The following is a 22,407-nucleotide window of genomic DNA, read 5'->3' as shown; positions in this document are numbered from 1 at the left end:
AATGGAAGGTCTGGTTTTCCTGTGGCAAGTATTGTGGGGTTGACTTACCCCCCGCTGTGGTAAGCCTTTGATTCATTTCAGTTTCAGATATACAGAAATCCCCACCAGGACTCCAGCTCTGAACTGAACAACTCATGGTTCAACCACCTCCATGCTATGACTCCCTTCTAGCCATCAACTTTCACCAGGTCTCCCTAGACACGCACAGGGAGCAAGCTGCAGGTATGAAATTTATTTCTGGAAGTGCACCCTGCCCTGTGTCCGCTGTTCTTTCTGCTCCGATCATAGGCAAAAACATTGACATCCGGGAAAAATTGCAGTTAGGAAGCAGTCCACAGCTGGATCTTCAGTAGTGTCAGCGAGTACTTGGGAGAGGGCTGTATCACAGGATTGTAGAAAAAGTCAGTTTAGAAGAGACCTCTGGAGGTTTCTAGTCCAACCTCCTGCTCAAAAAAAGTCCAGGAAGAGCAGGTTACTCCAGGCCTTGTTCAGTCGAGTTTTGAGTATCTCAGAGGATGGAGATCCCACTGTATTTTTGGGACTGTATTTGACCACTCCCATAGTGATTTTTTTCCCCCCCTTACACTCAGATAGTATTTCTATGTTGCAAGTAGAATTTGTTTCCTTTTTCTTCTATCATTGTGCATCTTTAAGAAGAGTTTGGCTGTGTCTTCTCTACACACCCTCCCATTACATAGTTAGATAGCCTTCCCTTCCTCAGGCTGAACAAACCCACTTCTCTCAGCCTATCCTGCCATGTCCTGTGCCCCAACCACTGACCCACATGGTACCCCTCTGCTAGACTCTCCCCAGTATGTCAAGGTCTTTTTTTGTGCCTGTGTCTGTGTCCATACTGGACTCCCAATGCTGTATGGCAAGTGCCAAATAGAAGAAAAGAACCCTTTCCCTTGACCTACTGGCTACTTTCTTGCTCTCTGTGCAGCTGGCTTTTGCTGCAAGGACACGTTGCAGGTTCACATGGAACTCATCATCCACCACACTTGCAGTTGTTTTCTGCATGTCCTGGTCTGTATGGATAGCTCTGGAAGGAGCAGCATCTTCCTGACACAGACACACTCTCATCCTGTAATTCCGAGAGTCTCAGGCAGGGAGCATGCAAGGAGGTGCCCAACTGCTGTCTACCCATGTGTATCCAAAAAAATGGCACACCAACTACTCACACATTGAGGATGTCCTGGATTTTCTGCATGCCACAGGCACTCTATGGTGCGTGCATACACCTACCCAGCCATGAAGCAGAGGAGAAGGCATCAATTTGGCCTCCCTTCACTTCCAGAAGAGGACACCTGGCCAACACAGCAGGAAATGGGCATTGATGAACCTGAGGACATCTATCAGAAAGACACACAGCCTTGGGTGAGTGTCTACTGAAGGCTGGAGAAAAGAATCCACCACTCAAAGGACCACATACACTTCATATGAAGTCTGATACATAAAACTTTGATGGTTTTGGTTCCATGTCATCTTCAAAACACTTTGCATTTGTTTGTTTGTTTGTTCTTAAAGAAGTGACAAATTTAAAAGAAAAAGGGGGCTTACTGGATAACAGCAGTTTTCTCTGATTATAGCTCCACAAAGGCACCCTAAGACTGATGAACTCAGTAAAAAAAAAAAAATCGCTGGGAAGCTGGCTTCTCAGACCTTGCCATTTTATTAAATCTTTTCTGGCCTTTGTCACCACTTTCCAATGAATTTTCATTTTTTAACATGACAGAATGCTAAGAAAAAATTCCCTGAAGCTTTTTCTGTCCATTCTAAATATTTATCACTCAAAAACATCTGTCATTTTTAAAGAATGTTTGCCAGTCTTGATTAAGGGGAGAGGGCAAATAATCTTGGAATGGTCCTTCTAAGTTTATCCTTACAATCTTTCTTTTTCTATTCATTTTGTTTGAAAGAGTTGAGCCTCAGTACAATTGATTTCCCAGCTCCCTCGAGTGGGTTCCAATGTTGCTGACAACAGAAAAATTGCATGATTTGTTGACTGTATCCATAGAGCAGCAATCCTCACTCCATGCAGAAGTTTCACAATATCTTGCAACTTAAAGATGGTATTTTCTGCTCTCTGCTCATGCACTGGAAGGTTGAAAAGTTCAGCATTTAAAACAAACAAACAAACAAACAAACAAACAAAAACAGCCTGTCCCCCCAAAGGGGGGATCTGTGGGAATGAGGGGATACAGAGTTAGGAAAGAGGCAGTTGGGGCATGTGTTGCAGATATGTGTTAGCTCGAGCTACACCCTTGTATTTACTTGCTGGACATGGTTCAGCACTGCCATTTTCCATGTGTACTACATCCTGCTGCCCATGCGGTTACAGGGGCAGTAATAACCCATCCCTCTCTGTCCATAGGAGCAGCTCGCTTTCATCAGCCACCTTTTCTCTCAAACAATTAACGTGATGTTAAACTCAGAGCAATTACACCTTGCCCTGCTTAGCTTCACATCTGTTTTCTCTAGTTGAGAGTTGCAGAAAAGCCTTTGTGCCTGAAAGCTTGTCTGCTTTTTTCCCCGGTGTCTCTGTTGGTCTAATAAATGGTATTACTTCTCTACACTAACTTTTTCTTTTGTACATCCTTAAAACTTTGTAGTTGTAAGAACACTATTACTACAATATGTTATTATGGCTATTGTATTTCTGACTGAGCTGTAAAATCAAGAATCTTATAGTCATTAAAAATCCCCCAATACTTCTCTCAAAAATGGGAATGTTAGTCCAGATTTCCTGGTCCAGTGAGCACAATCTTTACATGCTATTTCGGCTGAATTGTAGCTCCCTTTACTTTCTGTTGTAACTGTGGGTTGTTAAACAGCTGCCATGATTCCCCCGTTCCCCCAAGAGACTGAGCTGCAAATGAATTATAGATATAATACAAGCAGTCTTACACATGCATTACCCAAAGCCTCTTACATGGGTCAGAATCATATAGTTATTGTCCTGTCAGATCTTTGGAATAAAAATCCATGGACTTTGTGGGACAATCCCAATGTATTGATTGCTATAAAGGAGACCGAGAATATTTCACTGGACATAAAATGATATCAAACTTCTGTGATTTACGATTAGCAAAACTTGAATGTTGCACAGAGAGCTTTTAATTGATTCTATCAATGTGCCTCTCTATGTGTGTACAATTATACACCAGATGTGCATATGCAAAGTGTTATGATGTATATATAGATTGTACATATGTGTGTGTCCATATATAATATCCTTGTTATGAATATCTGACGGGACCATATGAGCCACCCCACACTGGGGGGGTCTGGCTGCTGCGTCTGGGGGCCAGCTCAGTGCCAGCCCATGGCCCTGCCTGGCCATCTCGGGCTGTCTCTCACCCTGGATCCCCTCACTATGCCTGATCCTGACCCCGCACCCACAGTCTGACGTCCTAGCCTGGACTTGGCCAATTCCCATCCCCAGGGAGGTGCTTGATGCTCGGGGCTGGGGCTTCCCCTGGCTCCTCCCCAAGCCTGCCCTGCTCCTGGCTGAGAGGTGGTGGTGAGATGGGTCCTGTCTGTGAGTTCCTGCTCTGCTGCCCCAGAAGGCCCCCCCATGGCCCTCAGCCCCAAAAAAGCAGCCAACCCACTCTGGACCCTGACACTGGGTCTATTCGGAAAATAGTAGAAATAGAAAATGGGTAGGAATAGAATAGAATAGAATAGAATAGAATAGAATAGAATAGAATAGAATAGAATAGAATAGAATAGAATAAGATACTATACTATACGATACGATACGATACGATACGATACGATACAATAGAAAATTCTAAGTTCTCACATGGAAGGGGAAAAAGAGCAAGAGAGAGGAGATAGAGAGGGAGAGAAGGGAGAAAGGAAGGAAGAAAGAGGCAACAGGGGAAGAGGGAAAGAAGGAGAGAAAAAAGGAGAGGAGAAAAAGAAAGAACTACAGAAACATGCAGTGTGAATGTCTTCTTATAACTACACTTAAGGGTAGACTCCTCCAAAAGGGGAAAAAAGGGGATGACAGTTAGGACTGAAGCTTGGACTCCATCCAGAAGCTGAATTGACTTTGTCAGTCCTGTCCTATTTTTGACCTTTCGATTTTCCAAGGGTAATTAAACACACCAGCTTCAGTTTGGATCTTGCTTCAACTAGTGATTCACCTCTGCTGAGAAGGTAAAGAGCTACACAGGAGAGGTCCAAACTGGCTGCCCAAAAAGCCATGTCCATATCGGTCTTATTTTATGTGAATATAATGCCACCAAGTAATTAGCAATAAAAATACTGTGCAAGAACTGTGTATGCCATTAAGATTGAGTAATTTGGTCTTTAACCCATCTAGCAGCTACTGCAAGATGCACTAAGTGACTGAAACCCATATATCTCATTATAATAAATATTTTATAGACCACATCTCAGCCCAAATCACCTTCTATGACATTGTTTTTAAAGCCACTGACAGGTGACAGGGTGATTTTGGTGGCTGGTAATTTGAAAGGAAATCCTCCATTGCCATGTTAAAATGAACCCATATCGATAACAACCAAGTGTTTTCATTTGATCCGTGTCAAATGTCAACAGCGCAATAAACTGGTGACCCTGCTTCAATTTCTGTAGGTCAGAGGATGAAACACCACTTCTTCCCCACTTTGGGTGCCTATTCACCATTTTTCACCCTTGGGCTGATGCCTACGTGTGAGAAAACTCTCACAGTGGACATCCTGCTATATTTGTTTTGTGGAGAGGCAGAAGACTTTGCTATTTAAGGCTGTAAATCTGGCATTTTCATAAGTGCTGAAATTCACACCTTCGCATTTCTTGCTAGATCCCTGCTATATAAGGTGAGCAAAAGTTAACCATGCTGCTGATATTTGCAGTAGTCCTTCATCTCACTCCTTTCAGGACTGTTCCCATGTACATAAGTACCCTTCATCTCTGACGTCTGAAGCCAGCTTCTTATCCATTCTTATGTGGCTGTGAGTGACAAAGCATCAAAGAAAGCTTCCTAACTGTGAAATTTATTAGACAGGAGAGCAGAGTCCTCTGGGGGAAGTGTTGGAACAAAACTCCATCAGAGGAGGTTTTAGAGCTAAAGGGGATAAAGAGTTGTGGGGGGAGATATAGTGTTAAATTACAGGCCTGCAGTGAGAGGAATTGAGTGGGTACTTAAAACTACTTTTTCATTCCCCAAAATAGGGCAGGGAATGGGAAGAGCCTTCCCAACTTATCAAGTGGGGTCCTCTGCCATCATGCAATATGACTTTTTTCATTAATTAATTGCATGCTCTATCTTTAAACCATTCAGGATTCTCTCCAGCCCCCCCAGGGAGGGAGGTGTCTGAGTAATTAAAGCATCTGGGTCACTCATTCAAGTACCTCTGCAGACATGAGTAGAAGGCCATGCTTGGTGCTCTTATAAATGGGTCACAATTATTCAAACAAAAGACTCAAAGGCAACATAAAGTGATGCTAGCCAAGCCATTTCCATTTGTGCAAATTTAACACACCTGATGCAATTGATCTCCTAGGAAAAAGTGAGGCTGTTTTCTTCAAAAGCAATAGATGGGTTTGTACAATTATAGCTCAGGCCAAGCCAACCCACGACCAGAAGACTATCCCAGAGTCTCACTATTCTCATGGCTAAAAACTTCCTTCCACTTCTCAACCTAAATTCATTCGTTCTCATTATTCTTTTGTTCTCTAGACAAAATTTTTCTTTAGCTGAAACCACTCTTGCTCTTCACTGGTGTGTAGTCCACTGCCCATTTATAGATCGCAGTCATGTTCTCTCATCCTTAATTGTGTTAAAATTAACAAGCCAAGCTGTCTTGGTGTAAGACAGGGACTTCCATTTCCCAGATCACTGTTAGGGAGAAAGTAACGAACAGGGAATGATTGTTCATCGTCTTCTTAAAAACAAGAATTAGTGACATTAGAGGAAATAACAAGGATCACTTTCTAAAGAAGCAAAAGGTGATGGTTTTCCTACATCTTGTGACTGCAGAAGTCCCTGCTGCCACAGAGATGCTGAAAGTTCCCATTGGTTCAGAAGCAAACTGCAAGCAAAGTGAGCAAAAGAAGGTATGGGAGGAAATCCAGTAGAGGAAAAAGTCATCTGAAGATATTAAATGCAAAGATGACGCCTTTTGCTCAGGAAGCCTTTAAATTGAAATTTGCTGAAGACTGACAGTGATTTGCGGAACTATTGCACATGCTTATACTGTCTTACACTCTTTGTTAAGCTTTTAGTCTTGGTCACCATCAGACAGGCTATTGTACTGCATATGCCTTTAGTCTGATTCTTTATGGCTTTTCTTATCATAACTAATAGTTTTTCACTGAATCTGACCCAGTTTGAGTGGATGATTCTTGCAGAAGCATAACTAGCGTGGCAGTTATTCCATTCCATATCAGTATTCCAGATGAGTTTTCACAGAGACTAGTACAGGGCTATTAAATTCTTCACTCTTCCCCAATGAAAATATCTTCCCTGATACAACACAGGCTTATGTTTTGACTCATAGTTTTCCTGTGATCAGTCGCTATGTCTACCTCTTTCTCCTGCCAAGTCATGTCCCCAGCCATTGCAGAACTCCTGACTCGCCCAGGCGTGTGACTGCATTTTGATCGGCTGAATTTCATCCCACTGCTGATTCTCCAGCACTTATGATCGTTTCAGTTTCCCTGTATGATATTTCAACCATCTTTGAACTGATCATACCTGCCTCTTCTGTGTGGTCAGCGGACGTTAGTTAGTTTGTATGACACTCTGGCAGTATCCTCATGAGGGCTACTGTGGTGATGGCATGTCACCATCACTCACACCCTCTGCCACCCTGCTCAGACTCAACGCAGGCAACAAGCAAAACTGTATTTCATTGGAAAATTATAATTAGTCAAAAGCAAAAGCCTGTGATGGCAACAATAAGGTTTCCTTGAAGAATATAGTAGGAGAAATTGCTCTGATCTGGGGAGTCCCAGTCCTTCTCCTGAGGATAAAGCTGGTATTTGTAACCTAGGCTTCCTATTTCAGAGGGAAATCTTGGTTTTGTCTGGGTTTTCCTCTGTATTTTTTGGGTGAAATTTCGCACATTGTTAATGTTGTCTTAGCGAAGGTCAATTGTTGGAACCTTAGATTTTCATAGAACACAAAACCCGTTTCACACCTGAGTTTACTACTTCCTAAACAAGTTGAAGCAGGATTTTTCATTACTGTACATATAAAGATATCTTATAAAAAGCAAAGCAACTGTGGCTTATTTTATAGCATTTGTATTATTTTTAAAGCACCCTCTACCCACCCTTCCAGCTGATTTCCAATCTCCTATTTTTGAATCTATAACCCTAACAAAATTCTAACTTTCCCCACATTTTCCCATTATGTCCTTCAAAACTATCATTAACTACATGTCTGAATTACTTTTTGTTCAAAAGAATTAATCAGAAAATGACAAGTTAAGCCTAATCAGTCAGCCTTTGTTCACTCAAAAGCCTCTGGCTGTTGTTAAGTAACATCCCTTGTCACACTTTAGATAGCCCAACAGGCTGGAAAAAAATTAAAAAATATAATTTTTATAGCTACAATGATAAACAAAATCTGCTCTAATGCTACTCTAATTGACTTTGGAGTCTAACACAACCCTTGGATTGACCTCTTTCTGGGCAAACATAACAACCAGAGCAATTATTAAAGTACCAGCCCAGGCTTAAATCCACACACAGATTTCCAGCTGAACATTAAATAACATTTGGTCTTTGAAAAACTGGGTGCTACAGTCTTCAATCAGCTTCTGTCTCTCATCAGCTCTACAACACTGGGGAAATAAAGGACAAGAATTGGCTGGACACACAATGTTAGACAGGTGGAAGGCTGACCTATTCTTTTAAGGGCTATTGCCCTGCTAGCCAGGGTATCAGCATTAAGACTTTAAAACCCATTATCACTCACAGGAGTTCAAAGACTTTTCTTTTATTCCCACAGAGATTTTTTATAGTGTGCTTTGCCTGCCATTTAAATGTTTTCACTCTGGATTTATTGCTTATTTTATCCAGTGGGCAGTGTTAGCTGCTGATTTTTGCAATTTGAGTTTCTTAGATTGTTAAAGCAGCCACAAATTGTTGTGCTGTACGTTATCCCAGGGAACGTAAAATGTGTGATATTTCAGTTACGGTAGGATTGGTAGTAATGAGACCATACATTTAAAAAGAGTAGTATTAACTTTTAATCCTCATACAACCCTTTGAGGAAGATTCGCTAAACTGAAAAGCATCATCTCCTGTTTCAATGAGACATCTTAAATATTCGTTCTCTCCTGAAATCAGTTTAAGAATTAAATATGTTAAAGGACCAAAATGCAAGTTCCATTACTAGCTGCTCCTTACAGCTATTGGCCCTGAGATAGACAGTCATGAGGGATTTGAAATTAGGGGAACATGCATGATAGTTTCTTCTTTGCTTGCTACCACAGTTTGTTCATCCTGTATTCTTGAAAGAGGCTCCTGAGACACAACCACTGTTTGCTTTCTGTATCTCAGACTGGCTCAATCAGCTCACTCAAATATGAAAAGCTCTCCTAACAAGAGGCTTATTAAAGGCAAAGGTAGAAGACAGTGCATGCGCAAGGATGGGGACAAAGTGGAATCCGACCTGCAGTGGCTGGAGATCCTTCAGTAGGAAGGGCACCAGCCTGCATTGCAATGCCGTGTTTTCCCATGAGGCGTGAGCCCTTCACTCTTGGGTGTCTGGGAGTAACTGTGATCATGCAGGCAGTCGCTGAGGCCTCAGGCTCTCTCCAGCCACAGTGCGGCAGGCACTTCTGTGCCCCAGCAAAAGGTGTTAAGAACATAGCTCTAGTGTGTATGATAATGCCCTATTGATTACAAGCACCTCCAAGGTAGTTCCTTTTTACATTGATCAGAGAGACTTTTTGAACCAGTGCAGCATTGCCTCCATTTCCTAAGCTTTTGAATGGCATCTCGTTCATGAAAATGAGTTCATCCATCTAGGTGAAATTTGCTGAAGACACAGATGGGTAGGCACACAAATGTGTCTATCCAGCAGCCATGGATGGTATGAAGTCTCAGCTTCCCTGTGGGGTACTTCTCTATGCATGGAGCTTGTCAAAGACACAATTAACCCTCTTCATTGCATGACATGATGCAGCCAAGGCCTGAGGAAGGCGTCTGAGAGAGAAAATTCTGCTCTGCTCAATCCTGTGCTTTTGCAAGTGACCTGCCTTCAAATACACAAATTGCTGCTGCTGAGGTCAATTCTGTACACAGCTTTGGGCTGAATAGGGCTCAATAAATTGAGAGTTTTCCAGACTGTGTCGGGGTGCCAACTAGATGGAGAGAAGACTTGGAACAGGAATCCCATATTCCACAGAGAAAGACACATAGGCTTGGCCCCCCTGCTACAACTGCTGGAGATTTTTAAAACAGTTGATATTTTGCTAAAACAAACAAACAAAAAAAAAAGGAAGGAATATGCTTTTGAACTTTCTTATAGATGAGACAGAGAAAAAATATTGCATAGAGCATCACTATAACAGACCTTTGTAGGATTATTTTTTTCAAAGTATCTTCTTATTTGGAAATCTTCATTTATCAGTTCTGGATCTTTTTGTGGGAAAACAGGTGGGATGTGTGTGTGTCGGAGGGGAAACAGGTGTTAACCTGTGACATGGAAAACTCACATTCAGATCTTCTTTTTTGCCTGGGCCTCTTCTATCCAAAACAGTCCTCACCAGATTATGACAGGGTATTCTGGGTTTACTTACAATTCTTGTGACAAAAATACTTTCTCAAAATAGATTAAAGATCATAGAAAAATATAGGTTGGAAGGGACATCTGGGTTTTATTTAGTCCTGCTCAAAGCTCAGTTCCTCAGACTGGAGTATTTTTTTTTTTTTATCCTGCAGGGATAAAAAAAAGCGGGGGGGGGGGGGGGGATTCCTTTTTCTCCTGTTCTTTGCTTCCCTTGAAATTTGAGTGAGCATTCAGCACTCATTAGTCATGAAACATTGACTTCATGAACTCTGGCTTGGATTCAACTCCTGAACCCTCAGCAAAGAATATCCACAAGCCCAGAAATCATAATAACCCTAAGAAGATCTTTTTTCCTAACACCTCCTGGCCAAAATCTTCTTCAGAAAAAGAGTTCCTTAAAAATGTCACACTACATTCAATCACATTTAAGGAAAGGAATCAGCTAGTGGCCTCCTCACTTTTACACAAGCATGTATATGCAGTTCCTGTTGATCAGACTTTATAAACCTAGGCAAAATAACAACCTTGAATTCAGGAGAACAACTATTTCCATTATTTCCAAAAATGCAAACTTGGCAACACAGTTTCGCTCAAATGCCTCCTCAATACACGCTGTCAACTCCACCTCCAGTATTACTCAGTCACTATTATTTTCACCACTGTAGAGTCTCTTAAACAGGTATCTCCTATACTGCCTCACAAAGGAAACTAATGAATCAAAGTAGGAATGTTCTTGAAACAGGTATGAATGGTCTTGAAACAGGTATGAATGAAACCTTAGCTCAGAGCTAGCTCATAGGGCACTTGTGGACTGCTTTGGGCTAGAAGTTAACCTCCTGTTTGGAAAAATGTAAGAACTGAATATCATAAATAAGCCTTTAATTTGGGTTTAATGGAAGCCAACGTTGTAGGCTGCTTCTCATCTATTGAAGAGAAACTTAAGGAGATTTGAAACAGGATCAATTCTGCTGTCATATAGTTAATAAAACTGAATAATTTTTTACTTATAAATTAAATTCCATGTGGAATTGGCATCTAACAAGGAAAGCTCAGCTAGGTGATTAGATATTGGCTTCGGAGATGAATTGGCATTTTAATAAATACTTTAGTTGATGCATCTCCAGTGGTGGATGACTACCTAGTCATCCAAAAATGCAAAGTCTTGCTCCCTTTACATGAAGAAAGCAAATGCTCATCTGAATGTAAATTCTGAAACCAGCATCCTGACCACTTTTTTTGCAACTCCCATTGCCTGACACATGAAAACAAAACAAGCTACATGAAATCCACCTCTTTGAAGAACTAAGCACATTCAGTCCCTTCTAACTTAAGTGACCCCTGACAGCAATCACAGTCCTCTGGAAGGAGACTAACTAGCTTTGGAGTCATCTTCCTCATCTTTCCCATTCCTTGAAGGATTCTTCTGGTTCAAGGGAAATTTCATACAACACAATAATAATGCCACTAGAGCTACTATTATCTCTCTGAGCAGTAATGCAGGCAAACACAGCCACTGCAAAAATAGAAAAATAATTCCTACATGCATATCATGCTTACCAAATCTCATCATGGCATACTGTGATTAATCTCTTGCAGACAGTTTCTTTCATTCTCATTTAAGGATAAATATCTATATTTCTTCATAGTAAATAAATAAGCCCTTGCACCACCTCACTTGTGACATGAATGAAAAATGATAAGCCATGAACTGATAACATTTAGTTTTATTTCTCTCCAGATCAGACATTTCAGAAATCCCATGAAAGATGAGTTGACCATTCTCACTCTGTATTTTGTTTGGTGGTTAGAGCTTATGCACAGGTTAGTTTTCAATGTCTTTTGATTACATTGTAAGGACTAGGTCTAAAGCTGTTTCTGGACATAGAGGGCTTGATGTCTAGGGTGTTGTTTTTATAAATATCTTCCTGAAACTAGCCTGTCATCCTCATCTATTACTGCTCTTGAGTAGGAAGCATGAAACTTGCCAGAGTTCCTACATGCTTGCATATTTGTAAACCCCTCACATGAATATTTCAAGTAAAATGGGGGAAGGAGGGGTGCGGCCAGAGAGAGAAACTCATTCCTGCAGTTGCTTTTGGTATTCAGAAAAGTGCACTGGGTTGATCTTCTAGGGACAACAGTTAATGTTATTGTCTGTGTCTTATTCCTAACCATGGTCTCTTTCTTCAGGAAGCTGAAATTAAAAATTTCTTTAGTCTTCTGTTCCTCCCTACTTACTTATTACATTTCATTAATAAAGCATAATATTGCATAGTATTACAGCAGGAGTAAAACTCACTTCTCTCTTCTCCTAGCCCATGTTTTGTCACAGCTATGCTGCTTTTCCAAATGAACATGCCAGATCTATGGGATTCTCTCTGCTGTCTGTAACTCCTGTGCTGATTGCTTGACCTTAGAGCCAAGCAATGAATGTAAGTATCTTGACATCCACTTACAACGAGCTCTTCCAAAGAAGCTGTTTAAGCCACTGACAAAATGAGTCACTAGACCATCATCAGGATGCCGGCTGCAGGGAATGAATGCAACAAACTGCTTCTACTAGTTAGCATTTTAGTTCAGGTCAGGACTGTGGGTGAAGCTCGAGATGAAGCTGTGAAGAGCAGCATGTATGATGATGTATGGGTACAAAGGTGACAGAGAGGAGGAACCTCCCTAAAGTCATTTTGAGAAGTGCAGCACAGCCTTACTCTGGAGTGGTCTGGAGGAGGGAGGTCTAAGAGGCTCTGCCCTATCTCCTAGTATGGTTCAACAATTACTTTATTCTTGCAGTCACTGAACCAGTGACTTCAAGAATAAAGTCACTGGTTCAGTCCCAACCCTACTGAGGAGAAATTAGGAGCTATTCTGATGGTTGCATGGTGGTGCAATACAGGAGGTCACACGAGAGCTGGTTTCCTTGCCATCTTCAAATTTGTGGTGCAAAATATGGCACTGAGTCTTCCTGGAAAACTCAAAGAAAATGAGAAATGAAGTTGGGAGCTTCTACCCTCTGTCCTTTTCCCTACCTCCCCTTCCCCCGAGAAAGCCCTCTCTGAGCTGAGGATGAGGCATCCTTGGAGCTATCAAAAAAGTTTGCTTAATGAAGGACCTTAACAAAGGACTTTGTTAGGTAGTCACACCAGGCAAAATATTTTCTTTAATAGTATATACAGACATGCCAGTTGGAAATGCCACAAAAAACTGCTCAACAGTTGAGTGAATTGCCCACGCAGGGGACAAGCCTGGGGCCCTGCTCTGAGCCTTTGCTCTGGCCACCAGCCCAGGTAAGGGTTTGGTCCTAGGTGTTGAATGACTCTGCTGATACCACCCATAACACCAGGAAGCAATTGCTGTTTTAGCATGCTTTCTGCCTGAAAGTTAAGACACTGTCCATAGCATTGCACAGCCTATGGAAATGTTTTCTCTGCATCATAGTTTCATGTATCTTTTATTAAATTTTTCCAGAAGATAAAATAAAGGTATTGTAATTTGCTGTGAAAAAATATGGGTAAGAAATGCATCTTGGGGTTTGTTTTTTATTTCACTTTATTTTTCTTTCCTTTTAACAACCAGGAGGAACAGTAGCCATGTAAGTTCAGCTCCTCTGCTCTCCTGTAATCTACCCTTTGATGTAACTAACCGGCAAAAACATATTTCTAATCAAATATAGTCTCCCATCCTTAATCAGCTCAGCTTTAAAATGCAGATCAATGAGATAAGAAAGAGCTGATTTAATTAGCCCAACCTCAGCAATGTTACAGCATATTCTCATTTACAGAAATAATGGGGAGCAAGAGGAAAGAGATTCATCATCATGAAAAGACTGAGGAAGGCAGAGGAAAGCAGGATATTTCCTATGTTAGCAAAGGGTGATTTTCACTCTGGCTAAAGAGCCAGCACATGGTTTATGAGCCATTTAAATAACACTCAGGCCTTGTGCTTTGTCCTTTAGCCTAAGGATGAATTTCTTTCACTAAGTAGCAATACCTCGGGAAATCGTCACTCTTGGGTTTAATTGATGAGCCAGAGACAGCTTCCACCACTTGGTGAATAAAGAAGAGGAAATATGGCAGATAAGAGCACAGCAATAATGCACATTTGTATAGCTGCTTGGGAAAACTCACCCACATGCACTTTCCACATCATACTCCTGGTCAGGCACTCTTAATGGAGAGGCAGTGTGCTTTAATGGGAACAGCACAGGGTGTGCTTCCTCACCCTGATATTGCCCTACTGTGTGTCCACAGGCAAGTCCCTTCACCCCTTGCATTTTGGGGACGAGGGGGGGAGGTGCATGTGTTTCATTTTGTTTTGCTTTGCCTTCTTCCTCCGTCTCATTTGGATTTAGAATTTCCTGCAGGGCAAACCTTTGCCTTCCCCCATCGTGCAGGTACCCTCGGGAATGGGGACCCTGGCACAACTGCAGCTCTGAGGTAATTCTGTACTTAAAGAGGAAAAACAGCACAAGTTCTTGGCTTGCTCTTCCTCCTTTGTGGTTTCAAAGCAGCAGATCACTACCTTACCTCCACCGTCCATGTGTAACCTAACTCCAAGTGCTCCTCCATCCCCCTGGAGCATGGGACTCACTGGATCAGATTAGTCCAGGTTTGGTCAATGAGAGTGGAGAAATGCTGCCACCTCCATGCAGAGCACCCAGAATACTTCCACGGACACAGCAATCTTATAGAGGCCTCAACAAGAGGAAAATCTGACCTGTAAATGTCCAACAAGTGTTTTCAGACAGGCTCCAGCAGCGGAGTTGGGCTCTTGACCTGAAGCTTTGGTGTGGTAGGCCTCGACATTCACACTGTTGCAAAGTCAGGCCCAATCCACACAGCTCAGGATATGTCAGCTAGCCTAATTTGAGTGCTAATTCCACAGATGAAGTTCAACTTCATGCCTATCCATCATTACGAATGGAGCTTGTGACATCCACACTTGGCAGCCACTGCCTGAGAGGTAATTGCTCATCCTTGAGGGGAACTAGCACAGGCTGAGATAACCCTCAGGGCCTTTCTCCTCAGGGATGGGAGCACCAGAGGCAAAGCAATTAATAGAGCAATTAACCTGTTAGCCAATCACCTCTTTTTTTTTTTTTAATGTTTTTTCTACATGTTCTCAGAGTTATGCCACTCTCCAGTGTCTCTAAAAACAGCAAGGAAAGGTCCTGCTGTCTAGAGGGATAGTCCCCCCAGGTGAGTGGGACTCACCTGAGTAATTCAGGCTCTAACCCCCCCTTCCTGCCCCTTACAAGACCCGCCATATGTTGCATGTTACCCTGGGGAGTGCTGACATATAATGCTCTGTGTTGCTCCTCTTGCTGGGCATCATGATCTTTGGTGTCAAGGATGCACTTCAAGGTTGTAGACACACATCTCCTTGGGGCTGGGCAGGTGGAAGAGACGACTGCATTCAACTCAGCCCCAAGTGGAGAGATAACAGCCTCCATGCACCTCTCCTGTCTGATAAACTGCTCCTGGCATGCTTTGCTAGCAATGAAATGGGTTAGAAAAAGACCTACTGTTTGGACTGATGGAGTTGGGTCCAGAGCCCAAAACTCATCAGCAGCCTGGGCTTTATGGACATGGCTTCGCTACTTTAAACAGTACCAGTGTCGTTGCAGTTCCTGAGAGCCAAGAGACAACAGTGGTAGCTTAGAGCTCTTCTATTCTCTGCGTTCTTCTCCTCCCCTCCAACAGGTTTGTCTCCCAGATAATAAATCAATCTTTTCATGAAGATTAGACCAGCTATCCCAACTCTGTGGTTTCATGATAAAGGTTTGCATAAAAGATATTGAGACATGCAGGAAGGTTTATTAGCTGGGGACATAGCTGATGGCGTTCATCAAGCCTAAAAGTGGAAGCTAGTTTTGGGGGAATATAAAGACACAAGAGTAGAGAAGAGAGAGAAAGGGGAAAGAAAAAACTCTGTTGCAGTCAGTCCATCACAGCCCCTCTCGGCTGCTCCTCCCTCCTCACCCGTCTCCTGCTCCAGCGCGGGCCCTGCCCCGGGCTGCAGTCCTTCAGGGACAACCTGCTCCCGCCCGGGCTCTCCACGGCCGCAGCTCCTGCAGGAAATATCCCCCTGCTGCGGCCTGGGGCCCTCCCCGGGCTGCAGGGTGGGTCTCTGCTCCAGCGGGGTCTCTCCAGGGCTGCAGGGGATCCCTGCTGCGGGCCTGCAGCACCTCCTGCCCTCCTCCTCCTCCGGCCTCGGGGTCCCTCTGCCGCTGCTCCCTCCTTGGCTTCCTCCTCCTCTGCCTCTGCCGCCTTGTGCCCTTTCGGAAACCTCTTTTCCCCCAGGCACCCCCAGCTTGGCTGAGGGGCTCAGCTGTGTCCTGCGGTGGGGCCCTTGGAGCCGGCTGGGACCGGCTGGAACCGGCTGTGTCTGGCACGTGGCAGCCCGTCCTCTCCTCACAGAGGCCGCCCTGCAGCCCCCTGCCAGCACCTGGGGCTGCGGGACACCCCACACGCTTCCCTTTGGCTGCTCACGTGTACAAAGCTGTTTGTGCCGCCCAGTGCACGCTCAGCTCAGGACAGGCACTGCCTGCTCCTTGGTACTGCAGGCAGGTCGCTGGGTCCCTGAACATGAACCAGGAGCTGCAACCACAATGCCAGAAAAGACGGGGAAGAAGGGGTGAGTCTCACACTGGTGGTAATCATCTTCCCATAAGAAACCACCGTAAAATCACTGTTGGGGCTTTCACGGGCAAGGCCATGAGAACAGCAGCAGGGAAACAGCAGTGTGAGAACAAGGAGGGAGAAAGACATTCCAGGTTTTCCGGGAAACGCTGCTCCAGCATCCGGGGGAAGAGTACAGAGCTGCGTGGGGAAACTGGACTGCAGAGCTGAAGACCTTCAGTGATGCAAAAGGCCAAGGCATCTCGACTCTGTGGAGTCTGGCAATGGCACAGGCTCAAGGCGGTTCCTCGACCTACCTCGTCCAGCAGCGTGGTCCTACATTATATGAGCGTGAAGTACATGGGGCCAGGCTGCAAACCCAACCAGGAGGCACTGCATTTGTTCCTCCAGATAGCCACCTTTAGTGCCAGATCTTAGATTCAAGTCACCAAATAGCATCTTGGACACCTGAAGAAAAATCAGCTTCTCCTTTCAAAGCCTTGAAATGAAGCTCTCTATCAGTGACTCCTCATCATTGAGAAATTTGCAGAATAACACTCACCCCATCTTTAGCGCCTGAAGACTGCACTTCCCTCCATTTAGAGGATGCACAATGCTTTTGTTAATTAGAGTCTTAGTTTAATATGAGCTGTCAAAGTTCACTTAACTTCAATTAATTGTTTCTCCTGAGCTTAATTTCTTTAGTTAAGTATTGATTAATCATTGCTTAATTATGCTGGAGTCTCACTGGGTGATATTTCAGTCGCACACTGCAGCAATGCATTGCTTTCTAAAAATACTCGGGGAATCATCAGATACCTTATGCATTGCTATTATTGGGATGACTTTTAATATTTATCTTTTCATCCCTTATGATCCAAAATGTATGTTTAACATGAGGTGTTTAATTCCACTGGTTTACAACTCATTTTTTTCTCTATGAGGGTAGGCTTTAGACCAGAGTTTTGCATTGCATAGTGTGGGGAAAAAGGGCTTAGTGTCTGGCATCCAGCATCCTGTGGCAGGACGAGGGGGTTAGGTAACACAAGTGAATGGTCTTTACTGTGGCAGAATACTAACACATTTAAACAACCAAAATATTGATGGTATGTTTTTTTCTTTGTGCCTTTTAGGTGGCACACGACAACATTAACTTAAATACTATCTGTATTTCCTCAAAACTACAACGTTAGACCTCGTCTTATGAATCTGGCTTTCAGACCAAGGCATCTCCAGTCTGAAATCTCAGTCTGTTCTGAAATATCAGGAATAGAAAACTAGGAAGTCCTCCACCTCTCTGTAGTATCTCAACAGCACTGTAATGTCAGGTTGGATTGCAAGTATCTTAATTCTCACAGATAAGTAAAATAACTATTAATTTTTACCGAGGTCTCTTTTGAATTTAGATATTTACCCAAATCAGTTGTTAAGTTTGATCTTTAGTGAGAAATTAAACAATTACTTTTTCCCCAGCAATAATTTCCCTAGAGTCCATTTATACATCTAATTTTACCTACTCACGGAAGCATTTTTTATTAGTTTTCTAAATGAGAAAGAGTCACTCCCCAGAGAACACTTCTTGGCTTGCCATGGTTTTATCACAGGCACAGGTTAACTTTCTCCCTTCGGTACTTGTTCACTTTTTCAGAGATCTCTAAACTTACTACTACTAAAATTTCATTTTGAACATGTACTATGCTATAGGAGTACTAAGCATTATTTACTACTGTCATCCCAGATGCTCAAATGAGGACTGGTAGGAATATGCTATAAAGAGAGTCATCAAAATGACATCCTTTTCTACTACATTTCACCTACTTGGGGGTGTAAACATCTGGCACCTTGGGAATGCACATCTTTGCTATGTGAAAGACAAGATAAACTGGTAAAAATACTGATTATTATATAGATCATGAAAAACACTGCTGTGCTCTGATGCTGAATGACACAATACAATAAGTTTTCCAGAAAGGGATAGATGAATTAGTCCAGGTAAAAAAAGTACTGACAAAACTGTTGCTCAGAACTTGAATAAGTGCTAGTCAAAACAGTTCCAGAGTTCAATTATCCTGTTCTTTGTTATTAACTTCTTTCTATCACGACTCTGCATTTTTTCCTTCTGACCAACAGCACAAACCAGAAGTCCCACTTCCATGACATAGCTTGCTTATATTAAATTTATAGCAGTACATAATGAAAAAGCTGAAAAGCAAACCTGTTGTCATGACTCTCATTACAACTTCATCTAAACACTGCATCTGAGGCCAGGTCACTAGTAGTGTAGGTGCTGAATAAACACGGTCCTGCCCTGACAGGCTTACTGGAGAAGAAACAAAGAATTGGAAAAGGGAAGTTTTACCCTCCCTGCTTTCTGTAAAGAAAACTGAAGCACTGAGACACAATGTGCAAAATTTCCCAGTGTGATTTGAGGCCATATTCATTAAAATGATCATAGAATCATAGAATGGTTTGGGTTGGAAGGGACCTTAAGGATCATCCAGTTCCAACCCCCCTGCCATGGGCAGGGACACCTTCCACTAGGCGAGGTTGCTCAAAGCCCCATCCAACCTGGCCTTGAACACTTCCAGGGATGGGGCATCCACAACTCTGGGCAACCTGTTCCAGTGTCTCACCACACTCATAGTGAAGAATTTCTTCCTTGTATCGAATCTAAATCTACCCTTTTTCAGTTTAAAACTGTTACCCCTTGTCCTACCAATACACTCCCTGATAAAGAGTCCCTTCCCACCTTTTCTCTAGGCCCCCTTCAGGTACTGGAAGGCTGCAATAAGGTCTCCCCAGAGCCTTCTCTTCTCCAGGCTGAACAACCCCAACTCTCTCAGCCTGTCTTCATAGGAGAGGTGCTCCAGCCCTCTGATCATTTTTGTGGCCCTCCTCTGGACCCAGTCCAACAGGTCCATGTCTTTCCTGTGCTGAGGGCTCCACAGCTGAATGCAGTACTCCAGGTGGGGTCTCACCAGAGCAGAGTAGAGGGGGAGAATCACCCCCCTCAACCTGTTGGCCACGCTTCTTTTGATGCAGCCCAGGATACGGTTGGCCTTCTGGGCTGCAAGCGCACATTGCTGGGTCATGTTGAGCTTCTCATCAACAACGCCCCCAAGTCCTTCTGCTCAGGGCTGCTCTCAATCCATTCTCCGCCCAGCCTGTATCTGTGCTTGGGATTGCCCCGACCCAGGTGCAGGACCTTGCACTTGGCCTTGTTGAACTTCATGAGGTTCACACAGGCCCACCTCTCAAGCCTGTCAAGGTCCGTCTGGATGGCATCCTTTCCCTCCAGTGTGTTGACCGCACCACACAGCTTGGTGTTATCAGCAAAGCTGCTGAGGGTGCACTCAATCCCACTGTCCATGTCACCGACAAAGATGTTAAACAGCACCAGTCCCAATACCGACCCCTGAGGAACGCCAGTCGTCACTGGCCTCCACTTGAACATCAAGCCATTGACTGCAACTCTTTGAGTGAGACCAATAATTAGTCATTGATCTTAATTACAATCCCCAGGATCCTGCCACATGGAACCAAGCTCTGTTTCTGGAAGTCTGTGACAGCAACTGGATGCACATCCCCAACTTTCTCATGCTAATGCCTAAACACAAAAACCTTCCAATTTCATCAGCTTTCTTGGCTTCAGCCACATCCTCATTGCTCACTATTATTTATTTATATTGTAACCAAGCTTAGCAGAGACAGTCATCAACTACAACTGTGTCAGAGGCTTTACTAGCACAAAACAAACTTCTAAATCCAAGTGTTAAGATGAGACCAGTGAGGAGAACAGGCAGTTAAGTGGGAAGTATGAGTTTATCAGGGCAATCAGACCAGTCAGAAGGGATCAGAGGTCCTCCAGTCCCTTCCTGTAGACTAAACCTAGCCTAATTAGGGTTAGGAGAGATGGCTAAATGTTATATGGCTCTGAGAATTTAAAACATTCCTGTTCCCTCTACCAAAGGAGTACAGGCAAGGTCTGCAGTAGCTCTTCCATCTGTCACATCCATATTGCAAAACAGAGCACAGTACCATGCAACCCTGTACCCAATTATCTGCTGGAGTTTGGAAGTTTTACCTCCCACTGCATTAATAATGTGACATGTCCCCATTAAAATAATAATTAAAAATATAAATAACTAAATAAAAATGAAGAGTGCCATGGCTTATTTCTTTCAGCATATCTTCAAGTGAACGGAATCGCATGGATCCCCAGACTCTGCTGTCTTATCTCCTCTCTGCTCAGGTCTCTGAACCACTTTCTTCAGCCTTCCAGCTCACCTGAGAAAAGGGAAGAAGGGTAAAAAAATCCCTACAATTGCCTGTGAACATACACCGAGAGTGGCACGTGAGAAGTCTGCAGCTCTGCTATGGATTTCTAGTCTCTCGGGACCTGGGGTCTGCAAGGTTGGCTGGATGTGGGATACGACATCTCGCAGAGGAAGTACTGTGATTTGTTGGAGAAAATCATTCAGGCATGAGAGCAGAGAAAGAAGTTGTAAAAGTCAAAGAAGAGTCCTTGAAGGCCATCAGCAGTGCCAGTATATACGGGTTCAATGTATAGTCTCTTTTCTCAGCATATTTGCTTTGGACAAAACCATAACAGCAGCTTCTCAGCTTAGACAGGTAAATGTGCCTGTTTGTTAGAATATTTATCCTAAGATGCTTTTGTTATTAATAAAGAATCAAATAAAAGCCGCAGGTCACCATAACTTTGTCAGACTTCCCATCCCTAACAATTTTTTCCATTTTGAATGACACTGTGGAAATGACTGTAGTGCAATTTCCTTCCTTGCTTTTCAACAAAATAATTGCTTCATATGGATTTTGCAGATTGTTGATAACTAAATTAGTGGCTCTTTTGTAATTGTTTCCCTTTCTATTTCTCCATCTTTTACTTTAGAGGGGCTACAGTTTTGTTTTGAATCCTGCTCTCCTGTTAACAGCAGCATTTGCATGTGGGCTGGAGGGGAGCGCTGGTTTATGTATGTTCTAATAAAGCTTTGTCAAGCAGACTAAAAGGAAAAGAAATGCAGATAAATTCTGAGGAATCAGATTCTCCCTACCTCAAACATATTATGTAACTTTTCATCCTTTGAGTAGTCTTATTGATTTCAGTGGAAGAAGAAGTTATTGCAGGATGTGAATAAGATGTCAGGATTTTACCCTAAATATTTCACTTAGCAAAGAAAGCAATGCTACAAAAGATAACAGACCCCGAGCTGCAGCAGGATGCAAAATTTGCAGTGACAATAAGAACTGGGCAGCCTTTTGCTTCTTTGTGATGGTGCCATTTTATTGAAAGCATTTAATAAACAGCAGTAGCTGTGTCTGAATTAAATGAAAGACCCTGTTGTGCAAACTGAGAGCCTTCTAATGCTTACAGCACCACAAATAATTCAAAGAAGTCTTGAAGTACCATGATAAAGGCACAAGAAGATGGGTATCTCTGTATTATTGTTTTTGTGTACCTCAAAGAATGCTCTGCAGGAAAAATAATGTTGCATAAAAAAACAAACACATTTATTTCAAAAAAGCAGACAATTAAAATTATCTAGAAGTTGATAAAAATATGAGTAAAACATATTTTGCAGTATGTTTGCCTTTGGAAGTCTACATTGCCCTTAAAACAATTTTATGGTGGATATTGTGGGCTCTGGATTAACATAAGTAACTGATTGAAAATCTTTATAAGGATGTTAAGATTAAGGACACAGCTCTTAAGTTCTACAAACACAAAACTGATTTCAAAGGAATAAAGTAATGAGAATGGATATCCATGAAACAAAAATAATATATTCATAAAGCCCTTTTTCAATAGCCAAGACATAAAGTGATGACCACTGAACATGTCATCTGGTTTTAAAATTGTATTAAAATTATTTAAATTAAAGACTATGGGAAACACTGAAAAAAGAAAGAAAGAAATACAAGCCAGCTGTACCTGTGGTGTGATTACACTGTCTTCAGTACAGATAAGGCATTGGTTGGTTGACTTTTATGATGTAATTTTGGGTGTGCATGAAG

General features: G+C 42.7%; 1 long non-coding RNA gene across 3 annotated transcripts in view; it reads left to right on the top strand.

The window, feature by feature from the left end:
• Nucleotides 1-21,335, top strand: part of LOC142406836 (uncharacterized) — a 28,552-nt gene extending 7,217 nt beyond the window's left edge. Inside the window, exons 2-4 of one of the 3 annotated variants that reach the window (XR_012774727.1) lie at nucleotides 88-222; nucleotides 12,090-12,189; nucleotides 20,627-21,335. This is a non-coding gene — a long non-coding RNA (uncharacterized LOC142406836). Of the gene's footprint in view, nucleotides 1-87; nucleotides 223-12,089; nucleotides 12,190-13,709; nucleotides 13,815-20,559 lie in introns of those variants that run through there. The other 2 variants (XR_012774726.1, XR_012774728.1) reach the window with 2 other exon arrangements.
• The last annotated feature ends 1,072 nt before the right edge of the window (nucleotides 21,336-22,407 follow it).

This window comes from Mycteria americana, chromosome 2 (genome assembly GCF_035582795.1).
Source record: "Mycteria americana isolate JAX WOST 10 ecotype Jacksonville Zoo and Gardens chromosome 2, USCA_MyAme_1.0, whole genome shotgun sequence".
NCBI classification, from domain to species: Eukaryota; Metazoa; Chordata; class Aves; order Ciconiiformes; family Ciconiidae; genus Mycteria; species Mycteria americana.
The sequence above is the reverse complement of the archived record's forward strand: the minus strand, read 5'-3'. Positions and strand labels throughout refer to the sequence as shown.